This window comes from Phyllobates terribilis, unplaced genomic scaffold (assembly GCF_046119375.1).
Source record: "Phyllobates terribilis strain yellow unplaced genomic scaffold, ASM4611937v1 Scaffold_5141__1_contigs__length_53969, whole genome shotgun sequence".
NCBI classification, from domain to species: domain Eukaryota; kingdom Metazoa; phylum Chordata; class Amphibia; order Anura; family Dendrobatidae; genus Phyllobates; species Phyllobates terribilis.
In genome coordinates this window covers 29,977-48,882 of record NW_027367889.1, presented here as the reverse complement: position 1 = coordinate 48,882, position 18,906 = coordinate 29,977, and the positions used below count along the sequence as shown (strand labels likewise).

Genomic DNA, 18,906 nt, shown 5'->3' with positions numbered 1-18,906 from the left:
CTCCACAAATTTGCCAAATTGGTGTTCTAGCTGAGCTTGGGCTCTCCTTTGTGGGAAAGGAAGAGGAGGCTTGTAAGGTGGTGGTGGCACATACTTAGGCTCTTCCTTCTCCTCTTTCTCTTGAACCTTAGCTTCCTTGGGATCATCAATAGCAACACCTTTCTTCTTAAGATCTACCACTTTAGGATCTTCAAGTGGCCTTCCACTCCTCAAGGACACAACATTGATTTGCCCTTTTGGATTGGCCTCAGTTTGGCCCCGGAAAATGACCATGGGGTCTAGGAGTATTCTTGGCATATTGAGCATGCAAGCTATCATGACTATCCAGTTTCTTGTTTATGTTCTGTAGCTCCTTCATAATCAGCTGAAGCGTAGACTCATCGGATGGTTGAGAACGCTCTTGGTTTTGAGGTGGAGGGGGTCTTGGTTGGAAACCAGGGGGGTATTTCTGAGAAGCTTGATTTCCTCCCCAAGGGAGGTTAGAGTGATTCCTCCAATCGGGGTTAGAGGTGTTGGAATATGGATCATTCCTCGGACCCCGATTAAAGTTGTTCATGTAGTTCACCTCCCCTTGTGCCTCACCTTGAGCACCAAATTGTTGGCATGATGAAATAGTATGGTCACCCTCTCCACAAAACTGACAAACCACACTAGATGTATCTCGAGAGGATGATCCGGCCCCATTCGCTTTAGATTTTTGAATCGCCAAAGTCAACCTCTTGATCTCTTGCTGCATAGCATCTATCTGAGCTTGTTGGTGAGTTTCAGCATTCACCTCATACATCCCGGCCACTTTCTTAGGATGTGACCGAGCATCATTATAATAATGAGAATGTTGTGCGGTATCTTCGATCAAATTCCATGCTTCCTCAACATCCATTGACATTATTCTACCTCCAGATGAAGCATCAATAATGAGTCTGGTAGAACTGTCAACTGCATTGTAGAAGATTTGTAGCAAAGTCCACTTCTCTTGACCGTGATGAGGGCACAACATCAAGAATTCCTTGAACCTTTCCCATCCTTCATATAGAGATTCAACATCTTTCATCTGGAAGGCTAAAATCTGATTTCTCATCTCAGTTGTCTTCTTAGGAGGGAAATATTTGGTGAGAAAAACACTGGCTAACTCATCCCAAGTGGTAACGGAGCCAAGAGGTATAGCATTATACCAAGCCTTTGCTCGATCTCGTAGATAGAACGAGAATGTGCGCAAGAAGAGTGCATCTTGACTCACTTCGTGGATCTTCACAGTATCCATAAGCTCGGTGAAAGTGGCCAAATATAGGTGCGGATTCTCGGACGGCAAACCCCCAAACTGATTTTGTTGAACCATGTTGATCAAAGAGGGTTTGAGCTCGAAGTTACGAGCGGTCACGGGAGGTCGAACCACACCAGAAACTTACCCTCGGTGATTAGGTGTCACATAGTCACCTAAAGTCATACGTGGTTGAATTAGGGCGTTATTCGACGGATCTCCATTGCCTTCTTGAGCCATCTCTTGTTCAATTAGATCACGTTGTTGTCTTCTTCTCAAGTTAAAAGCACGTTTAGGTTCGGGATCAAAGTCGTTGAGATTATTAGTGCTTAAGGATCTTCGCATGAGAGGATAACAAACCTGGGATCAAAGACAAGAGAAAAGGATCAAATAACACAAGAGACTTAGTCAAACCAGTTGTAGGATACAACTAATACTATCTAATGTCCCCGGCAACGGCGCCAAAAACTTGATAGGGCTAAACCTACCCACAAGCGTATGGGATCAATTGTAGCTTTTCAAGTGTCGTTCCCACGAGGACAAAGTAGTATCTTTTGCAACCAAACTAGTAAGTTAAGTCATAATAAGGGAATTTGGTAATTATGCTACGAAAACTAGGAAAACTCAACTTCGGAAAAATATATGGATGGGAAATATCTAGGATCAAGGATCACCACAACAACTACTTGATAGATTACAAGATGCGTTTATCAAAGATTAGCATGGACTCGTTTGATGGTAAGCAATCTAATGTATCTACCAATTCCTTTCAGACAATAGTAGACATATCTAAACTCCAACCAACAATCACTTTCGTGCAAAGTTAATCAAGCAAAGACTAATAGGCGCTTAGAAACTAGAACTAGACCGGGTTAACATCCACTTTCGTACTCAATTAAGTCCAACCTAACCTAGGTTTCTATGATTACTTATATCTCCACAAGAACAAACAAGTTTATTCTGGTTCAATTCTAGGAAATCCAACACAAACGATCTCCTTTCAGACTCATGCCGTGTCTAATTGAAATCTATAGGTATCTTCTTTCAGACTCAACCTAATAGAAATTCTAATTGATAATCTCAACCTCAATAAGAACCCTAAAATTAAATCAAACAAGATTCCATGCTTTCAAAGACAAACACAAGAAGATAATCTATCAATTCATTGTTGGGATCATCCCAATCCTAGAACAATGGATCTAGCTATGCATAATGAGATAATCAATCAAAAACTCCATAAGAAATAAGAGATTCATAAATCTAGAAGAGAATAAGAGATATACTTGATTTGATCTAGATCTTATAACACCAATTCTTGAAAAGCCTTCAACAATCTTCACAAAATAGCAAAAACTAGGTCTTGAAATTAACAATAGAGAGATGGAGAGTGAGGATGGATCCATCCCCAAGCTCTCAAAACCCCCTTTTATTCTACTCTAAATGTCCTTCTCAAAAGTAACCCCCTAGAAGTCAAAGAGTTCAAGGAAAAACCACCATTTTCGGAAGAGGGGCCGGCTACTCGGGCCGATACTCGTCCGAGTAACTGGCCGAGTAAGTCTCTAGTGGCTCATGTGGTGGCTGGCTACGTGGGCGGATACTCGGCCGAGTAACAGGCCGAGTATCCCTCTGAGTTCTGCTCCTCATCTTCACTTTGTGATGGCTTGTCTCGTCTTTCCTTTGGGCCCTTCTTTGCTCGGTTCCGTCCTTGCTAATCTCCTTGTTCGATCACCTTTCCGCGCACGCTCATGATATCCAATAGAATGCCTCCAAATCACCTGTAATCATCAAACAAAAGAGTAGACACCGACTCTATGAAGGAAACTAAGAAGATAAGATAAGATAAAATAAGACTAGAAAGACACAAAACGACTCTACTAAGACGAAATAAACATGACCTCAACTAGACTAAAATGCATGCTATCAATTATCCAACATAACCAACACATCTTTGACTATCCCTTTCGGGTAAACCATAGACCTGTCAACTAGCTAAATCACAATTCCTGTTTCATTCAGGGGTCCTAATCCTAGCGACTTGTATAACGAATAAGAAAGAACATTAATAGAAGTACCCAAATCTAGCATGGCCCTATCAATCTTAGTCTTACCAATAGTACATGGGATACTAACCATACCTGGGTCCGAGCACTTAGTTGCTATCTTCTGCTAGATGGCCGCATAAACTCTCTTGCTGACCTGCACCTTTTGTTTCCCTTTCAGCTTTTGGTTCCTCTTCATGGTGCAGAGCTCCTTAAATAACTTAGCATAACGAGGAACACTTTTGACGAGTTTAAGCAAAGGGATGTTTACCTCACACTTACTAAACGTTTCAAAGATTTCCTTGTCGTTCGCAGGTCTGCGCCTGTCTTTCAAGGCTTCTGGGAATGGTGCAGGTGGTTTCTCGGAGTACAACGGAGGGAAATTTGGCCTTTCATAGTTTTCTTGCCTCAACTTGAAGTCACCTCTGTCCTCATAATCGTCGTCAGCATTCAGCGGTTTGTCGTCACGGACATCATCACTGGGTCTCGGTCAAGATAGTTGGTCACGATCGTGATGATGAAAACTGGGGCTTAGTCTCAATCTTGACACAGTGTCACGGTCGTGACCCTCTTCGTCAACTTTTTCGAAAACCAAATCACCGCCTTCTCGATTGTGATGCCTTTGTCTCGATCGTGATGTCTCCTCTAGGGCAAAGTCTCGATCGTGACATTGGTGTCTCGGTCATGACAGCTGCCCAGCTTTGTCTTGAAACATCTATTCTTCCAACTTTTCGTCGAGTTTTCGTCCACTTCGTATCATGATGGCACTTACATTTTCTCTCGGAGTTACCACAGTTTGCGACGGTAACTTGCCTGAGCTCTGTTGTGTTAAATTATTGACTGCCTCCGCTAGCTGTGTGGCTTGCTTCTCTAGATTCCTTATGCTCGACTCCGTGGCTTGAACATGCGATGTGAAGTGCTTTGTCAATGTTTGCAACATCTCCCTTGTTGATGGCTCTTCTGGCTGCGGTGGATACGGAGCACGGTAGGGGTTGTTTTGGTATTGATTCTGGTAGTAACCTTGATTTTGTCCACCAACCGGATCATTTCTCCTAAACCCAGGTTTATCGTTGCTCCGCTGATTATAATCGTTGTTTTGGTCGTAGCGAGGCCTAGGAGGTCTGAAACCTCCCACCGCGTGAACTTCATCAATTGCTGGATCCTGGAGTTGCGGGCACATATCAGTAGGGTGGCTTTCATCTGCGCATATGCCACATAGTTGTGCTGGCTTCTGGTTTCCGATGGCCATCCCCTTTATATGCTCTTTAGTTTAGCGAATTCACTCTTCCATCCAGCCTCTCCGGCGCTTACAGCATTAGCTCCTCTCTTTATATAGGTCCTGCCAAAAATCCTAGTCCCTTCTGCTATTTTGTTTGTGCGGGCTCTGGCTTCAGAATGAGTCAAATCCAGCACACTACCGTTGCAGGCAGAGTCAACTAGCCTCCTCTCATGATCAAGCAACCCATTGTGTAGGTGGGTCACCAAGTCTTTCTCCTCGAACCCATGGAATGGGAAGCTGGTTGATAATCTCGCAAACCTCTCGATGTAGTCATACAGCGACTTGTCATCATGTTGCTCCACCATAGCAATCTCTCTTTCCAAAGCAACAACCTTCTTGGACATGAAATATTTACTAAGGAAGGCTTTGTGTAGCTTCTCCCAAGTGTCGATACTCCCTGTGGGTAGCAAGTAATACCATTGTCTCACACTATCCTTTAATGTAAGACCGAAAACTCTCATCTTTATCTGCTCGTAGGTGACGTTACTCGGCTTACTGCAGCTGCAGATGTCGTGAAACTCACTCAGATGCATAATCGGGTCTTCCCTAACTAGGACATGGAATTTCGGTACCAGATTGATGAAACCAGTCTTGAGCTCGAACGTGACACCAGCATTTAGGGCAGACAATGTTACTCCTAGGTGTTGTTGCGTCAGGTATGGGTCCATAAGTTGTCACAGCGTATGATTTCCAGCCATGTTGTCAATCACCAAGTCGTGAATCCCTTGCCTTAAAGTCTGCAGAAATGTCCTTTCTATCTCTAGATCATAAACAAATAAATCTGGATCAGTAGCGAGAGTGTGGACCATAAGATAGGTTCACACTAAAGTAGTAACACAAATAGAAATAAACTATATCAGTTGGCTCCCCAGCAACGACGCCAAAATTTGATGAGGCTAAAGTCGTTGTGCCTATCAAAGATACCCAACTAAAGAATCCACTAGTAAAGTGGTAAGTAGGGGTTGAATCCCAAGAGAGCCAAACGCTAGTTTACTTCCTATTATGATACCAAGTAGTAACAATTGGGGGGTTTTGTATGATCTTAATTAACTAAGCAATTAAGCAAGTATGAAAGCAGTATTTTGATTGGGTTGTAAACAATTATGGGTAAAAAGCTCACTCCTCTAGCATCAGCGCATTATTCAATTGAAATGTTGATCATCGAATTCTACTAACTTATATTCTGAATTGGTTAATCCGGTTGTCCTACTCTTTGTTCGTAAATAACAACTAGTCCAAATAGTCCTAGAAACCCTTATTATGCAATAACCAAGGAAATCCCAAGATTCAAAAGCACAATAGCATGAAGATCAAAGATAAGTAGGCCTATGCAATACCATTGGCAAATTGCCGATACTCGACACAGGTTTATAATCTCTACACATTAAGCACTCGCAAATAGTCTATGCAGATCATGCTCGCTACCTAAAGACAAGACTTTTCAAATCAAATTATCTAGCCTAGCAATATGATGGATAATAATCAACCTAGTTTGCAACCTAGATAAGATCAAGATCAATCAATGATACTAATAAAGCACAAGAGATTATAAAACAATCCTGAAATTAAACTTAAAACATGAGTGCTAGAATTCTCACAACAAACCTATAACAATGGCTTCAGCCTAAAGAGTGAACTATGATGAACTTAGCCAGACATAGCCATATAAAGCAATGAATACATATGAATGATGATGGGAAAACAAACGAGGGGTGATGAGTGAAGATGGAACAAAGGTGGAAGCTTTCTCTTGGCTGCTGTTGAATTCTACGTAAATGAAAGAATGAATGAATGAATGAATCATTAATCTAATCTAATTTTCTAAGCATATATATAGTCTCTAATAAAAGGGAATTAAAATAAATGCAAATAAATCAAAAGATGTGAAAATAACTAATAAAATCTTGGAATAAATCTTCAATTCTTGGTTGTCCGTGGCCGCGTTACAATCGTGACACAGGGATCATGATCGTGATCTTGCTCCAGTTCTCAGTCCTGTGTTGGTCACGATCGTGACAGAGCCTCTCGGTCGTGACACCTCAACTGCGGCTAAGTCACGGTCGTGACATATCTGTCTCGGTCATGACGTCTTCAACTGAGGCTGATTCCCGGTCGTGATGCTCCATATCGGTCGTGACTTCATCTCCTGATACGGGCTTCTAGCTTCTACAAGCGTCGAGACAGGGCTTCGCCTCTTGGCTTCTCCTGGGGTGTAGGCGTGGCATACTTCCTCTAGCTCCATCCCGAATGCACTAAAAGTGAGCACAAACGGGATCTCCATAATAAAACCACTCAAAATCGCTTACGAGCATCCCGCTAATCCATAAATGAACTCCAAACCGGATTTCGGGCATACCACTCGTTAAGCACCTAAACACCACTAAACCTAATCTAATAGTCGCTAGTTAGCACCATATAACAAGCTCCCATCAAAAATACAATTTATTAAGCTAGTTTATGCACTTTCAATATGAACTTGTTGTTTTCCTCCCTTGTTTTTAACAAATGTAAGGTTTGCAAGTCATTGTCATGTTGTGCATTTTGTTTGTATTAAAAGACTTCAAAGATTTTCAACTCTTTTTTAACACATCAAAGCCCAGCAAATGCATCAGAAATAGCTCATTATATGTCACAAAAAATAATCACGTTCCAGAGTTTAATAAACATTAAATTTTTTTAAGTGTTTACTTGATGATGCTACTGTGAGGACGATGTTTCTGTCAGCCCGAATATGTGCCATTATCGCCTTGTATAGAAATGTTTTCCTCGTGCATCCATCACCATAGCTGAAGAAGAACCCTTCTTTTTTCTCCTCAATTGTATTCATGACTCTGTGGTATACAATTCTCTGTTTCGCATTTAGAGACTGGTAAAGAGTTTCATGATGTTCTTTCATTTCTTTTGTGTTGTACGCAAGTTCTTATCTGATCAAGAGGTTATACATCGGAGTCAATACACTCTTGTCTGGCAGAGGTAGCCCTGGGTAATCTTTCAATGTCTTCCCATTCGTAACTAAGATGTCATCTATCTGTAACAAACAATATGTCTTGATTTGGTGCTCAGAGAGTTCTAATTTTGGAAACTTGAATTGCCTTCTTTTCTGATATAGTATATATTCTGACAGTGCTTCCCAAGCTGTTGTCCAGAACTTTAACGGGTGCTAACATCACAAAACATTAGGATTGTAACAAATAACCGGCTAAGCTGAATTCATGTAGCCCATGTTCTTGCCTCTTGTATTGCGTCGTTCCGTTTTGTATCCTCATTTAGCAGTCCCATCGCATAGCATGCCTCTCGAAATGCAGTATGAAGTTTCCTATGAATGGTTCTAATGGTTTCATATGATGTTGGCCCTTTTACCACATTTAATAACATCCTAAGGTAGTATCGTTCTCCCGATGTTGGGTTCGTATATAACATCCTTCCAATCGGTCTTTGCTCCTTGCTCTCTAATTATTCTCTGTCAGCGGTGTGCCACACATACTCTTGGGCAATTCAGCATAAGTATATTGCCTTGATTTAATTTCGGTTGTATTTAGTTCGAACCATTTTGTGAACATGGTGTTTTTAACTCGTTCATTCTGTAGTAATGTGTGTAGGTCTTCTATGTCCGAAATAGTGACACATTGTTCTCCTGGTAAATGATAGTGTAGCCTTATAACCGTTGGTCGTGAGTAGTGTAGATCAAACCCAACGATGCGCCACGCTCCCTCGTAGGCCGATAAGTACCTACACTCCAGGTACTGGAAGATTTCATCGATAACTCTCCCTTTCTTCTCTTTATTTTCAGTTTCAAGCGCTTGTCCATTCTTCATAAATACAACTGTAGCTTTGTCTGGCCCTTTGTCGATGTACTTGAAGAGGTATTTGATTACCCTTGATCTATTACACCACTCGACATTTATGTGTGCGTCGTACCTTAGCAAGAGATACCGATTGTACGGCACCACAAATCTGTTGTCTAGCACTCCTTTCCCCTTTTTTTACAACAACACCATTGTTCCTGCGTCTATACACTGGGAAATCGTCCTCATCTAGTGTGGTTTCTTTGTAGTATGGTTTGTGGAAATGCTTTGCACATTGTCCCTTGTTCATGCACGATGCTCTTTTGTTTGTTTCACCGCAAGGTCCATGCAACATATGTTGAGTAATTGCCTTGTATCTTCTAGGTCTTTATCTTTGCAAGGAATTTCTGCACTCATAATTTGGTCGTCACTTGAACTTTTGAGCCATAATATGATATGTGCCTGTGGGAGGCCCCACTTTTGGAATTCTATTGTATATACAGCTGCACATGTTAAACATGGTGTTACATGGGATTTTTACCAATTAAGGTATAAAAACACTCACAATGCAATGCAACGCAGTTACTGAATCTGTATCAAGAATAGAATGTATTAGAAGTATCTGATTCTAATCACGTGTTTATCTGAATCTAATAAACAAACTAAAAAACGTACACAAACCGTACTCATCTAAAAGGGTCGTTGCTATTATTGTGTTATACAACTTAGAATCATGTGTAACGTGAGTTGAGACGAAAAGGAGTCACAATGCAACGCAACTATTGAAGTTGTTTTAACCATACAAGGTAGTGTAACGTTCTGATTTTACAGTTGTATACCAAAATATTTGTTGATATGCATCAAAGATACTGATCTGATACATAAACCTCAGTAAAAAGAAACAGGTGAAACAATTAATAGTTCTGTGTGTTTTCCAACTGAAAATAGTATTTTATATTTGTCCATCCAAATTGTAGTTGGTGAAGATGGGTATGGAAATAGCTTGGAAAACAGACCAAAAAAGACTTTTAAAGAGATCATATCCACTAAGCATACATAACAATAGGTATTAATACAACTGAAGCAATATCTCATTTTTTCAATGCATTTTTAAATATAAGATGTTGTCACCCACATAGTCGTTTCATTTAATCACACGTCATCACTAGTATTCCATCAACCGTGCATTTTTTAATTCAGCAAACACAATCCAGAAAGTATGTCTACAAAAATTAAACACATTACCTGCTCTGGCGTGGCCGAAAATGTTCTTTTTTCCTCAAATCTTCCACTAGTTGGCTTAGTTTCGGTTTGAATAGTCTCGCCATGAGGTCTGGTCTATCATTTTCCGTATGCCCATTCATTTCAAAAAGCATTTCATCTATTTCTGGCCATTTAGGATTTGTTGTGTATGTAATGAAAAAAGATGGATTCTCGAACGTTCTGCAAAGAGCCTTAGCGTCTTGGTAGTTTTATATTATATACCTGGGTCCACCGGTGAAGCTAGCTGGCAAAATTATACATTTTCCTATAGAGGTGGCTTCAGTGTCTCCTTGTGTTACTGCATCACAAATATTGTTGTACAAATCCGCTCTCAGCTCATTTTGATTGAACTTAATCCAACGTAGGCGTTGTTCTTTGATAGCGGTGAAGGCATCTACAATGTATTGATGGTACAACCGACCACTTTGGATGAGAGTCCACGCTTCATGCTACCTTTGTTGAAGCCTGGAGTAGTAGAACTCATGCATAGTTACAAAAACTCTCTTGGTGTGCCTCGTTGTTGTGCTTGTGGCATATGCTATCTTCTCATGCCACCAATCTTCTCCATGAGGGAATAATAGTGCGTATTGAAGAGACATGTATAGAGGGTGAATTTCAAATATATTCTTCAATCCTAATGATTTGCTATTGATTAACAACCCTTGACGTAGTAGCTTGCCCGAAGTCCCTAACAACGAGAGCCGATATCTCTGCGACAAAAGGCAAGTTGTAGTTTCGTTTATTAGGGTGTCGTTGTCCAGTTAGCCTGAGTGTGAAGTCGATGGAACTATTCGTTCTAGCCCAATACCCAGCCATTCTAAATGATGTTGCCACAATGTTGGTCTTATCTAACATGTCCACTAAATCCTTCACAATTTCTGGGTCAATCTCCTTCTCCGTCAGTTGCATACAACCCATTCTATTCTTCACTTCGTTTTCTGTGTCATGAAAGTATAGTTGTGCGAACCTTGGTGGTGCACCATCTTCAGGGGTAAGTGATCCGTATCGGTGGTTATTTTGGCTTGAACATCTTAATGTGTAGGGCCCTCGTGTCTTATTAATCTGATCATCTATCTTAGAACCAAACGATGTGAAGCAGAAAATGCTATTATAGACACGTATTTTGTCCCTAAATGCTAAAGTCTTTTCACTTGAGCCGAACATAAGCTCCTTTAGAGGTTCTGGTGTTGGTTGTAGTAGAGGTAGATTCACTTTACCTTCTTTGCAGCATAGTGCAAAGATTTTCTTCTTTACAGTTCATGTTCTTGCTTTTTCTTCACACCACATGGACGCTTTACAGGATTGTCACTTGTCTAGATCTTTTAGTTTGTTGTATGTAACTTTCACATCTATCATTGTCAATTTATATTAGTATAAAATACGCCAGTATCTTTAATTGTTTATTATTGAGCAAAATCACTTACTGCTTGAATTGTATGCTTGGTGAGTCTTTTTTGGATCAGCTCTCGCTGCCTGAGCATTACCATATGTTAATATAGAAAATTAAAATTGTGAAAATCAGTGATTTTAAGGCCAAGAATTGCAGCATCTGAATCTTTCTTATATGATGGGCTGTTATACTGTCTTCCCGCTCCCTCAATGCTAAATTAGAAATGAGTACATTGGTTGTAAGCATTCATTGGTTAGCTGAATATTCATTTCCTAAAATGAGTAGATTGTCTAAATATAGGAGGTATAGAATCTATAGTATAACTTATATATATAGTTAGTTATAGGCAAAAAATATATTTCTGATTTTTTTTTCCCTTAAATTAAGTACAAGTTAGAATGAATTTAAACTTTGAAAGTGGATGGATCAAATACCTGTATTACTAAATTACAGTCCACAGAACGACTCTTGTGTTCCATCCGGTAGTGTTCTTGTAGTGGTAGCAATTCTTAGCGGGAAGTTGTTCCCTCCAAAACTCGGTAAAAAATCTTTGTAGGATTGAAGTGTAAATGTGGGAGTTAGAATGACATTACATAACTACAGTTGCAGGGTAGAATTTGAAATACCTCTTTTTTTGTTGTTTTTTCTTCACCATCCTTCCACAAACAGGGGAGATCCAAGTGTTTGTTGCAAGTTCCTGTGTTCATGTTGATAGATTTGGCTGAGAGGTTGTTCCTATTCACTTGTGGAGTTTGTACTTGTATATGCTGCCCATTAATAACCTTTTTGAAAGATAATATGATTTTTAGAAATCAAGTAAATATGGGAAGTTGTTGCTAAAAACATTAGATTTAAAACACATAATCCATTATATTCAGATATGTATAAATATAGATTACGTATCTTCCGTGTGAACCTAGTCATTTTTATTTAAGGTCGTAGGTTATTTGATAGATTTTATATACTTATAAAAATTGAAACCAGTAAGGTAGTATTTTACTACGTCTATGGTAACTAAAACACAATGATGTAATGTACACCATATATATGGAAAATATCCCGGGCCTTTAATTTAGGAAATTTAAATTTCTATTTTGGATCTAGATGCCATTACATTTAAAAAAGAATAATACAGTAAATATTGTGGTCAAAGAAGAATATTTACTTGCCTTTTCCACATCAGTAGAGATGAAATCAAGCAGAATAATTCAGTATTTTTTTTTAAACGATGGACTTTGGATCCGCAATGAATCATTCAGGCATGTTTGTAGAGTTCATACTTTCTAACAGAATAGCAGGACCGCAATAAATCAGCAAACCTTAAAAACATGCATTATAAGCCATAGTAAAAACAAATTCAGTAACAGAATTCAAAAAAAAAATCAGTATATAATGTATTTTACTTGCATATGTCAGGGTATGGAGCATCAGGTTGTTGGTTTGGTTTGGTTCCTTTTCAGACTATTAGGATTGAGTTCCTCTGTTTACACAAGTCATGAAAGACAGATATACCAAACAAACAAATAGAAACTGGAAGGATGAGGAACACTACATGTGAAGGCAGCAAAGATATCATAATCACAACCTGGATTAATTCATTCACCTAATTTGCATACACACAATACTTCCAAGGATTCTGCATTTATTGAAGCAATAGTAGAAACAATTTGCCTTTGGAGCAAAGCTAATTTAAGTAAGAGAAACATTTCATCGGTTTCCAGCAGGTAAGGTTCATGCTTGAACTTCATTGTACCATACATAAGCAACCAATTTGTGTTCTGTGTACTGACAAATTTAAGATAATTTGATTGTCCTAAAAAAGGACCACTTTCACGCACAGAGATATGAAGGCATATCAAGAACAATACAACATAAAATACTTCAACAAAAGCATGTTTTGAAAATCACATGAAACAACGAATAAGAGGGCTTATATTATAAGTTTATATAAGAATAAGATTGCAATGAACAAATAGTCCAGGAGGTCATAAGTGATTATAAACGAAATGTAGGATTTTCTACATCCCTGGTTTTGGTTGATACCAAGTTAGATGTAATTATGTTGTAACATCACTACTGCTATCAACCCATAAGGTAGCCTTGCAACATTGACATCATCCAGATTAAAAGGCAAAAGGTGATATTCATACTGAAAACAACCAAAAAGGAAGCAAGAAAATTTGGATCCAAATTATACATGAGTCCAAAGAATCTAATGAACAAACCAATATGGAGCCAAATTCTGAGATGGAGTTCAATCACCTCAATCCTACCATTCATGCATCAGGTACACACCCACTTTATTGGTACTTGGTCTTATTTTTATGGATAAGTGAATTAACCTCTTCATTCTGGACCTGGATCGTGATTTACAGAACCTCTAGTAGTTATTAAAGGAATTACTATTAGCTGATGTCTTTGTACCCAATGTACGTTTAGCTACTTTCTTATAATTTTATGTATTCTCGGTTTAGAGCTTAAATTCATTTATGTTTTCTATCTTGAATGGATGTTTTTTTGTCTCTATCCAATGTTGTCCAACAACCTCTTTAAACACCTAGATTCATCAACTCTTATATGCCTTTATTTCCTGTGCCGCTATTCTTCCCTATTCCCATATCACTTGAAACTACTGACTAACTCTAAGCATGATTTCTACTTCTATCTGAACCTAATCTCACATTACCAGCACCAGTTGTGGTTTTAGAATCATCATCTATATATTAGTCTGAACTCACCTTTCTCTTCCTCTCTCTGTTTAGATGGGATCAATCTTGAACATTACTCAAGGAATACTATTCTCCCCAGAACTAACCCCATCACAGGTATAATTTTAACGATTTGTGGTTCCTTCCCTGGTTCTATATGTTTCCTTACCACCTCAGTTGTGAATACATCACTAAAGACATTATAATAAGCACTAACTATATCATATGTGCAGCTTCAAATCAAGGTCTTGAGTGGAGTAATTGTGATCAGGATATGATTGTGTTGTATTCTATTGTTTTTCCTTTGCAACTTATGATAGTGTTAGTTGATGAAATCTTCTCTCTAACAACAGTTAAATTGTATTTTTTCTCATCCTGAACATAGTACTTTTTTCCAAAAATCATATACAATGTAAACTCAGACCATATCTTAGCGAAAAATAGTAAGCTACAGTCAGTTAAAAATAAACTTCTGAACCAGAGAAGGAGCACAACAGAAAGTTAAGAATAAACAAAACTATAGCTAACACGATAAATTGTCAGTAGCAGAGTCATCCAACGGTAAATTACAGTTCCTGCAGTCATCATCTCTTTACCAGACCAGGGAAAATGTAAGAAAATTTAATTGCAAGCATCCAAGGAAAAACGCGGAAGTGAATCGGAAAATAAGAAAAGAACAACACAGTAAGGAAACAAAGGCTAACTAAGTGTGAATAGTAGTTTTAGTTAGTCACATAAGAGTATGCTGATTTTATTGAAGTAAACAAATATAATTGGCAGCAGACAGGGAAAATAAATGCGGCGTGAATAGAAAATGAGAAAAAAATCAACACATTAAGTAAATTGAGGCGCCAAAGGTGACCTGTGAAAGTCCCTTTCATTTGGCAAGTTCTTAGGTAGAGAGATTAGCATCTTGCTCCTATTTCCAAAGGAACTGATCCAAAGGTTAATACCTGAAAATAATGTGGCAAACACAGTTCATAGGGTAAAAAAAACATACTATTAAAGCTGTGGGAAACACCATTATTTTCAATTTCTTCACTTAAGATTCCGCTAGTCTTTACAAACTATGTGAAAAGAAATGACATTATTCAATAGTAAGAACAAAACGCATTCAAGTAAGAACAAATTCCTCAAAAGTCGAAAAGTCTAATTTATTAGCAGCAAAAAAAAGTAGAGGGCTTCCGGTGTCTTCTATGCAACAACACGGGTTACTCGGAATCAATTCCAGTTTGAGCGGATCCCTCACCCTTACTGTCCCCTCCATTGCCAGTTGTTGTGTCTTCATTTTTGGGGATTTCATTAACAACCAACACCTCTGGTAGGTGGTCATCCGCTGCATCAAGTGCCGGTGGAGGTACCTAGTACGACACCAGTGTTAGTAGAATATAACAACAAAACAAAATTAACTGTTGAATACAAAGAACTACCGGGGCTAGAGAGAACATACATTTGCAGCCAGATCTGTACGGATGAGTCTGCTTGCTGTAAAACTCTCGTACGCTCCATGGTCGTAATATGTATAAGTCTTGATCTCAAGAACATAAGTGGTGCCAACCAGCTGTAGCACTTCATGTGGACTTCATCGTCTTCATTGTCCTCATGGGTCTGATGGGGGAAAAGGTGTATGTACGGTTAGGTTGGGAAGCACGATGTTTTTTAGTTAAAAAGAAAACACTGGGAGTATAGAGTTTACCTGTAGGAAGGTCGCATCTGTCTTCATTACCATGCTTTCAACAATTTCATCAAAAACAGTCACAATGGTTGATGCGGTTGGGTCAGACACTTCCATCTCTAATCTAAATCTATGACCCAATTGTTCAATGGAGGTAATGTGGGATGGAACATTTAAAATCAGGAAGGGTACAAGCTAGATACATACCTTGGGATAGGAAACTCACATAATCTCTCACACGATTCGCACCAGAAGCTATTCTCCACATGGCTAAGGCCTTTCTTACATTTCCCAGAACCACATGAGAAGTAGTGCCAATTGTTGCGTGCACGAATTCCAGTGACCATCAGGGGGCAATACATGGTGACTGGATGCTGTATTAAGGAAGAAGGAAAAATTAAATTCAAACAACACTGAAATGTATACAATAAAGAAAAGGATGGAGTTCGGTGTACTTGTCTACCCAAGCCTCTCGTTTTCCTTCCCAATCGCAGGAGTTCGTGAAGAGTCTTGTCCTGGTTTGGTTCTGGCCCTACAAACTCACTACATAAAACAAAAATATATTGGGCTGATGGCAGAAGTGAAATGAGGTTGAGTCAGAAATAATGTTGGAGAAAACTACTACATTAGATGCCTCAGTTAGACAATATCTTCTATCTCGTTACTATCATATATGCATGTGGCACTCGTGCTAGATAAGAACACCTCACCTAGGGAAGGAGACCAAGGTAATAGTTAGAATGAGAGAGCAGTATTGTTGTTCAAGGAGGGAAAAATGCATAAAAAAATACTGGGCTGATTTTATGGAGACAATTTAAATATATAGAATGAGGACTCAGACACAACATGGAAGTAGGACGTAAAATAATTAGAATGTCAAAGAAGGCAAAACTATTCTGGATGCATCATGGGTTAAAAAACAATGGCTTAAAACACTGGATGTGTACATATGACATATCTCTATACTCTTTCACATTCATAGATGGCAACAGTGCAATGTATAGGGGAGGAGCATTCCCAACGCGCTTGAGAAGATCATCACAGAGCGCACCCCAGAAATTTACCTTTATAGCACGGCCCCTAGGTTTTTTCAGAAAGAGGAGATTACACAAAATTAAAAAAAGAATACGATGGAACTGTAACATGTCATTCTACTTTATGTAATCAAGATATAATGTGCAGATTTTTATATTACCGTTCGTTGAGCAACTCAAAATCAAGGAACTGCGATCCGTTCCTTGTAGGCCGCACATGACCCAGGTTTACAACACTCCCAACCACATCTACGAAATCAGAGAGAGTTTGTCAAAAAAAAGTTGACAGTGCAAATTGTTTGACTGTGTGTTTGAGATTACCGATTAGGAAACGATTATCATTGACTACTATGGAGTCAATGTCATGAAGCTGAACAGGGTATTGCGTGAATCCATCGGTAGGACAGTCTATATGTTGAACAACAGAATTACCTTCCAATGAATGATATAAGGGTCCGAGTCCCTAATCCTATAAGTTTGTTTGTTGGGCATAACAATGAAACGCTTCATGAGGTAAATTCTCCCAGCTATGAGCTTTCCAGCAAAGTAGTGGGCAATGTTACTTCTAGCAACACAGTGAATGGTGTTTCCCTAAAAAAAAGACATAATTAAGGGAGAAATTTCAAAAGCTCACTAAAATATATAGAAAGGGGGATTCAGACACAACATGGAATGAGGTTGAGCCAGAAATAAAAGAGGATTTAGACACAACATGGAATGAGGTTGAGTCAGAAATAAAAGCACAATAAAATATATAAAAAGAGGACATAACATGGAATGAGGTTCAGTCAGGAATATGGATATACCATAAAGTCAGACATGATGAACTCCGTGCTAATATATTTCCCAGCAGCATTCGAGGCATCCCATTTCCGGCACAAATAACCTAAGTTGTAGCATCAACGCCGGGTAACAATTGCGGAAACGGGACTAAAACTTCATCCAATCGAGCAGCTGAACCACCGGTTAATTGTTGTCGTTTCAATGGGGAGGATGGGGACCCGGTAATTTGCAAAGAGCTGCTGGATGCCATTTTTTGTACGCGAAATTTGCAACAGAGTCAACAGAACAATGAGTCAGTTTGTGGGTGGCAATTGCTGGGAATAATAGGACTATTTATACAGAAAATGGAAAGCTCAATTGGAATGGTTTGAAGTAGGGAAAATCGGGTCAAAGAGGAATTGAAGCAACAATCAATACACATACAAAACTGATGGAGGACTTGACTCAATTGAAACGCACATGAGCAAGTGAAACACACAAACTAAACATTCTGCAAACCGGGAATAATGACTGGTAAACGTTTATTCAATTCAATACTGAAGATGGAAACGCACAAACTAAACTTGACAGAAATAATGAATGGTAACCAAAAGACTTACAACCTGGAGATGGAAACCGGGAATTCAATACCGCAGAGGGAAACGTACAAAGGAGGAAATTAAATACTGCATTGATTGATGCCGCACAAACTGATTTAAACAGTCGTTCAAAGTGGTACTGTCCCTGAAACCTCAAAGGGAAACAAAAAGAAGACAACATCAAAACGAAGGCTGCGCTATGAAACCGCAAAGGGAAAGAAAACGAAGACCCCACATTCATGGCGCTGACTCTGAAACCGCAAAGGGAAATCAATGCAGAGAGCGCTCAAAATTGGCAAAACGAAGACCGCGCAAGCTGCCGTTCAAAGGGTAGACGAAACAAAACGAATATAGCGCTCAAAATTGGGCCTAGGTAAAGTGGTGATTCAAGCTGGGCGTAACAAAGCCAAACAATGAGAAATCTGGGCCTAACAAAGCCAAACAATGAAAAATCCAGGCCGGACGAATTGAAGGAATTCTTGTGTGAATAAACAATGCCAATTGAAGGAATTAAAGGAATTAAGTAGGGTAATAATGTGGCAAACAATGCCAATTTTAAGATAGATTAAGATTAAGGCCCCGTTTGGTATAATTTTCCGGAAATGTAAACGGATTGGGAACGGATCTAGATAACTTTCACTTCATTGTCCATTTGTCGAGGTGATCTCGCGGCTTGCAACTCACAAGAAGATGATCTTATGACTCCCTTCGACGAGGGTATTTGTTTCCGCAATACGAGAGTGAGATTTCAAATACCCTTGACGAAGGGAATCAAACGACCATCTTGATTGCATCACAAGTTGTAAAACCATCCCGACAAATGAACAAGAAAGTAAAACTAGTCTAGATTCATTTTCAATCCGTTTACGTCTCCGGAAAACTATACCAAACGGAGCCTAAGATTAGATAGATTAAATTAGATGTTTAACTTTCGGCTCTATGCTTTTTTTCAAAGAATATGAAACAAAACTTTTTTTTGAAACGATATACTAAACAGAACTTTTTCTTTGTTTTGAGAGCAACAGTAAACAGAACCTTAAATAGACTATCTGACCCATGAATGTAAAGTTTGGGCTTATAATTCTGATGGGTTTGAATCTTGAGCCCACAGTTG

The 18,906-nt window shown here is 39.0% G+C and overlaps 1 pseudogene; it reads right to left on the bottom strand.

Annotated features, from left to right (window-relative positions):
- Positions 1–8,025: 8,025 nt before the first annotated feature.
- On the bottom strand, positions 8,026–10,159 carry LOC141249789 (uncharacterized; annotated as a pseudogene).
- Between the last annotated feature and the right edge of the window lie 8,747 nt (positions 10,160–18,906).